The sequence below is a fragment of the Mchenga conophoros genome, linkage group LG2 (genome assembly GCF_057382185.1).
Source record: "Mchenga conophoros isolate Kocher_MC1m ecotype Shallow Benthic linkage group LG2, M_conophoros_male_GT1.1, whole genome shotgun sequence".
NCBI classification, from domain to species: Eukaryota; Metazoa; Chordata; class Actinopteri; order Cichliformes; family Cichlidae; genus Mchenga; species Mchenga conophoros.
In genome coordinates, this window is record NC_140527.1 from 17936716 (window position 1) to 17943868 (window position 7153).

The window sequence follows — 7153 nt, forward strand, 5'->3', positions numbered from 1 at the left end:
CGAACAAAGGTTGAGTCTAGATTAGTAAAGAAATAAAAAGGTTAAATTCCTCGTTTCAGTGGTTAAAATTGTTGTGTGCCTGTCCCCTGACGAGTGTGAAATTAAATAAAGAGGGAATTTGGAGCCACATAGAGATAGACGGGCATAATTGGGTGTATTACTCTGTGGTGTAATAAAAAAAAATAAAATAAAATAAAAAAGAGAGATAGTAAGAGGTGTGTAGTGGAGAATTATGGAGGAGTAGAGAGAGGAATGTGTTGGGAGACTGGCGTGCAGTTTATGCTGTCAAGGTAGGCGTGTTGCCTGCTTATCGGTTTAAAAGTGATGAAAATGAAATTAAAATAAATCTCTTAGTGTGTTAATACAGGAAGCTGCGGACCTGGACCAACTGCCCCCACAAGCACAGCGGCCGAAGCAAAATTATAGGTAATGGGAACCACACCCAGTAAGAATCAGCAGCTGTGAAACAGACAGCAGCAAGGAGAGAATTAGAGGAGAAATTAAGAGAAGTTTTAAAACATAAAATTGGGGCCAACGGACTTGTGGAGGTTGGGAAGGCGTCCGGAGCATCACAACAAAAAGGTGAAACAAAAACACACACAAGCAGAGAAATCTGAGAGAAAGGCTCCTTTTAAGGTAACGCCTAGTTTGAGAAAAGATAAAATTAACCTGCCTGCCTACAAATGCACATACACGCAATGAAGAAACAGCTTACACTCATGAACATGTGAAGATTTTCCAGCAAAGTTAAAGAAAAATTTAACATACTTAAATGATGAAGTCTATACATTACTGACAAAGAAACCCTCTGGGTTGCAGGACAACAATTTAACTTAAAAAAAAGGGGACACTGGTCTAACCAACCAGGCAAGACACAACAAATTTAGTGGTTAAAAGATTCAAATTGTGACATGTTTTCTGTTGATTGATTAATAAAAGTGATTACTGAATGAAAGAAAGTTCCTTTTTTGGGCTTTTAAACATGATCTTAAGAATTTTAACATGTACCTGTGTTGTCCTGTCAGCTTGGTGGGTTATGAGTGGATTATATGGTGAGAAAAAACAAAAAAAAGGGGGAGAGAAGGCTGACACAGGGCCTGGTCCCGGTGTTTCTCCCCTCTGAATAACACAGCCAACACAACATCATTTTCCTGTTCGTTTGTTTTTGTTTTTTGTTTGTTTTTGTTTTGTTTTGTTTTTGTTTTTTCTATACATATTTAATTACAGGCTGCTTTGCCGGCCCTGAAAGCCGAGGCTGACTGGACTCCTGCTCTCCCCCATACGTGACCCTGACCAAATGCTGCACATCTACATACACATCTACATGCACTGACTCAGAATGAAGAGAAACAAACACACACACACACACACACGTCTCCAAACACACAGATTCAGAATGAAGTGAAATACACACATGAACACGTGCACTCGTTGAGTGAGTGAGAAATGACACACACACACACATACACACACACACACACACACTGGAATGCTGATTCACTGAGAAGTGATGCACACATACACATGCACACGCTTGTGCAATGAAGAGTGATCCACACGCACACACACATACACGCTGATGCAATGAAGAATGCTTTGCTTATGCTGATATGCAAAATGCTGCACACAAACATCCCAATGCATAATTTGTATGAGGAGCCATTGATTACTTAGAATGTGTTGTATGTCACCTAGAAGGCATTTATGTAGATTTTAGGAATAAGCTCTAAAACGGTTTGGTTATGAAAACAATGTCTGTGCGTGATGTCTGTTTATGGCTCAAGGCCTTGACTGAATTCTTTGCTGTGCTCCACACAGCCCTGATGAGGAACAGTGGCACAGAGTGAAAATGATGAATTAATAGTGTAAGTTTTAGGTCGGAGTACGGCATTTTTTGTGATTGAGATTTGATTCAAGGAGGAACGAAAGGTGTTACGGCACCTGAGGTTCTCATTCCCACACAATATTGTACCGGCAGGAAGCAAAATGTTCCTGTGAATTTCTGGTTGATTGTTTGGTTTTGCTTAGCGCTAGCTTGATTTTATCAGTGAGCTTTAGCTTGTGTTCTTTCTCGTAAGCGAGAGAGGGATAGTTTATGCTTGGACATGTCTGCAACGGGCCCTAGTTTGTGTTATTGTTAGTAGTGTTTTGTTGGTTACGTCTGTTTTCGTTTTTGTTACAGTGCACTGAAGAAAAAACATCTGAGAGGTGTGATCCACCGGTGGTGATATGGTGATATTTTGTGAGTTCATGATTTAACAATCAGCTCTTTAAACCAGGCCTGAAAGATTGAGATTTAAAGCGCTATGAAATATTATTACTGTAAACAGTTGCAAAGTGTGCTTCTCCATGATTGTAATTGGCTTGGGAGAAATTCACTTATAGGGAACACTGAGAAGTTCTGAGTCTAAAAGGATTGCACCGAGTCAATCCGGCCCAAAAAACAACAAGGAATTGTTTTCCTTTAAAATGATGACGTCATCTTGCTGGTGATGGATGCTCGAATAGAGACTCCGTTATCAGCAACATCTGGTATGAATGTGTGTGGAGGTATGCATGTGAATGGACTGTGATGGACTGACGACTAAAAGCTTTGACTGACTTGATACTGAGACAATGACTGCACCCACTTTAGGATTAGTAAATGCCAATAAACAATTCACCCAGCCGACAAGAGAAGGGTGGATGCTTCGCTTTGTTTTGTTTTGTTTTTGCAGGAGCAGGAGGATAAGAGAGACTGGAGGAGGAGACTCTAGCTTCACATAAGTATGAACTGCAGACTTAACACTTTGGTTGCTGAGTCTGAGTTACTGATGTTTGCATTAAGAAAACTGTGCTATATTAGCTGTGTTTTGATTAAGGTATCATGTTATATTATTGGGAATGCCAAATGCTACAGTGGAGAAAAACGTTTGATATCACTCATGACTGGAATATGTTACTATTAACCGTAGCAGGCCACTGTAAAAAAGTCAATTAAATTTTATAGAGGAAAATCGCCAAAACTTTAACAATACCTATGAATGACTGGCCACATTCAGAATAGAGATATGCAATAATAAACATTGGTCCACGTGATTTAGGTTCTCACTTGAAATAGTAAGTTATTAGATGTAGAATATAATTGACAGGGACATTTGATAGGATGTGGTACTGCAAAAGAACAAGAGCAAAGTAAATAAAGAAAATATTGTGTTTAGTTTGGATAAATTCAAATTAAAATGTACCATTACACTCAGAGGATCGATATGGAATAAAACATATGCAAAATTTGTAGGAAGTACATGACTGATAACTGTTCTGTCCTGAGCTTTTGTTTCTATAGCACCCACTTGACCACACCAACAGGTTTTCACACCAAAGGAGGGTAATTGCGAATATTTGTGGGAGGAATATCATCAAAACTGGGAAAGGTAAGCCCCGAAGGGGGTGATGACACCATAACTTTCACTTATGGTCAAATTCTTAAAATTTGACCCCAAACTTGAAAATTCTTCAAACATTTAGAGACAAAGTGGATAAACATAATGTCGCAAACCACATAAGGATGGAGCATTTGAATCAATAAGATGGTGAAATAACACGCAGTAAAATGTGGATCAGTTGATTATGTTTATTCCAGGGTGCACAAAGTTTATAAATTCACTTGAACCAAAATTAGGAGCACCCGGTGCTGCAAGAGTTAATAGTCACAATACCCAAGGATAAGCACAAGAGCATGACTGATATGAAGGGACTGGGATTTTGCTACACTTAGTTATTGCAGACACAACTAAAACTATAACTGAAACTAATCAAAACTAAACTAAACTAGCAAACAATTGGTAAAAAATGATTAAAACTGATATAAAATTGAAAATCTGAAGTAGAAGCTAAATAAAAATAAAAACTAATGAAAACTGCAAAACTATTACAACCCTGGTCCAGACTAAGATGGCGTTGGACATCTTCAGGGCAGAAAAAGGGTTGGTGTGACCAAGGTGTGGTTTGGCTTGTTGTATGTACATTTCAAAATGTTACAGCTCTGGATGGACCAGTTACCAGGGCATGGAAGGATGACAGACTTTATTACATAAGGAGAAGGGAAATGTCCAGGATTGAAGATACTTTCTGAGCTATGATGTCACTAACCTTCTCTTTTAAGTGTCTAGCTCCGGTGAATTGACACATGGGAGTGTGTCAAAAAAAGGGGGAAGTGGAAGTTGAGTTTGAACATCAAACAATGGTGATATGAAAATTTCTATGAGTTTATTTTTGTGTTTAATAATGTAGCTATGGTAAAACTTAAGCATATAATGTGTTAGACTTAGAGATGGTTCATTAATTTTTGATTACTTTTACACACACATAGATTATGATTAGAATAAGTCCTGAACATAATATTTTGAACCAAATTTGAATCATTAGAAGAACAATGGATAACAATATTAGATTATCAAGGCTAGGGAGAGAGGTGTTTTGGTTTTCTGTCTCTTGCAGAGAAAGGAACAGACACCAGACGGGGACCCGGAGATATGAGGACCCCTTCACGGCAGAGACAGATGTAGGGACTGCCGAGACAGCAACTGGGGTCAGGTGTCATGACGTTTGGGCTCCTGGAGAAGATGGATCCCACAAACACAGCAATAACCATGAAGGGGTTGGCGAGAACCAGGAACACCATACCAACGAGGTTCGAGAGGCTCTTGGCAAAAAGGGGGACACGCCGGTGACCCCAAAACACATAGATCTTTGTTTGAAATCGGGGCAGAATAATCCCCAGAACTGTGCAATGACTAAAGGGTGGTCTAACCCCGGAGGTCGAAGAAAGAAGCTGAGAATCACCCAACTGGAAGACACTGGTAGCTGCAGCAATAAAAATGAAGGTTAAAAGCTCCTTAGACAGAGGTTCTAGTCTAAGTACATTTGAAAGGTATAAGGGGGGCATTAAAATGGGAGTGGAAAACTGGAGCACCAAAATAAAGCTGTGGGAGAATTGGGGAGTGATGGGAGTGTCATCTGTAACTGCTGTTATGGTTGTAAATCTAACTTTGCTTGCATCTGAACTGCGTGAACACAGAGGTCATCCCACAGATGGTCCACCCGTTAAAGGGGACAGAGGGCCTCAGGATCAAGAAGACCTGGACCTTGCAAATGCTGGAGTGCATGTTATAAAGTGATCTCTTTCAGAGATCAAAAGGGGGAGTGTGATGGAGCATTGTCCTGCATGAAAATCATGTTTTTCTTGAAGGATGCAGACTTCTTCCTGTACCACTGCTTGAAGAAGGTGTCTTCCAGAAACTGTCAGTAGGACTGGGAGTTGAGCTTGACTCCATCCTCAACCCGAAAAGGCCCCACAAGCTCATCTTTGATGATACCAGCCCATACCAGTACTCCACCTCCACCTTGCTGGCGTCTGAGTCGGACTGGAGCTCTCTGCCCTTTACCAATCCAGCCACGGGCCCATCCATCTGGCCCATCAAGACGCACTCTCATTTCATCAGTCCATAAAACCTTAGAAAAACCAGTCTTGAGATATTTCTTGGCCCAGTCTTGACATTTCAGCTTGTGTGTCTTGTTCAGTGGTGGTCGTCTTTCAGCCTTTCTTACCTTGGCCATGTCTCTGAGTATTGCACACCTTGTGCTTTTGGGCACTCCAGTGATGTTGCAGCTCTGAAATATGGCCAAACTGGTGGCAAGTGGCATCTTGGCAGCTGCACGCTTGGCTTTTCTCAGTTCATGGGCAGTTATTTTGCGCCTTGGTTTTTCCACACGCTTCTTGCGACCCTGTTGACTATTTTGAATGAAACGCTTGATTGTTCGATGATCACGCTTCAGAAGCTTTGCATTTTTGAGACTGCTGCATCCCTCTGCAAGATATCTCACTATTTTTGACTTTTCTGCGCCTGTCAAGTCCTCCTTTTGACCCATTTTGCCAAAGGAAAGGACGTTGCCTAATAATTATGCACCACCTGATATAGGGTGTTGATGTCATTAGACCACACCCCTTCTCATTACAGAGATGCATATCACCTAATATGCTTAATTGGTAGTAGGCTTTCGAGCCTGTACAGCTTGGAGTAAGACAACATGCATGAAGAGGATGATGTGGACAAAATACTCATTTGCCTAATAATTCACTCATCCCCCCTCCCTTTCCAACGCCTTCGATGCTTGTGCCCTACCGGGGAAGATAGCAGTCAACTGGGACCAGCGCAGATATACTGCAGGACCGGATGCGCTGTCTACACCGGCTCTCTCTTACCCTTTACCCGCCCCTGTTGCTTGTCTTGTCTTTGTATGGTGTATTGATAGTCATGTTCTTTTGTGCTGAGGTGTTTTTCTGTTATCAAACTGTTCTCCCACTAGGAGCTCAGTCTGAGTGGAGTTTTTTTCTCCTCCTCTTACCTCATGTAGTGTATTTCGTTGTTTTTCCTATCAGCCTACCTTCTGACATGTCTGCCCCAATGTGATGTTTGTGTAAAGTTGGTCAGAAGGTTCCTTTGTAAGTGCGCATGCGCCATTAGCGTGATGCCTGCTGTAACCCTAATTTCCCTCGGGATGAATAAAGTATTCTGATTCTGATTCGGAATTCTGCACTCCCTGTATAATGAGAGCATGTCGAGATCCACACTGTACATTGTCCCACTATTTTCCTCGTCCACTACACAAACTGAAGTCAGTTAATTATAAAGTGAGTGCAAAAACAGATAAGCGGGATTTATAGGCAGGCAGAATAACAATTCCAAGAAACTGGACTACTGGGAACTGGTTCTCTACAAGACATGGTTCTCGATTCCCATCCCTATTATATATAATACTGTGGAACATTACTTTTTCCTTCTTATTTTCACACATAATAATGTGTGAAAAGTTTTACAGAGCACTACATGCCTAAAGTGTTACATCTACTCTTCTGGATTGAGAGCATGCTGGCAAGTTGCCTCCTCTCATTTTGTGATAAAACTTTGCTTTCTGTGTGAATCAGCCTGATTTTCACTGCACATTGGACCTGGTTATCTTGTCTCTCCATCTCTTGACTGTTTGTCCTGCCTCCATGTATCTTCGTGCACTCACCTTCCTGGCCGATCAGCTGTTACCTGGATGCCACTGAGCAGTTGACTGTCTGTCAAACAGTTGATAGCCTAGTGCAGCTAGCAAACAATTTTCTGGC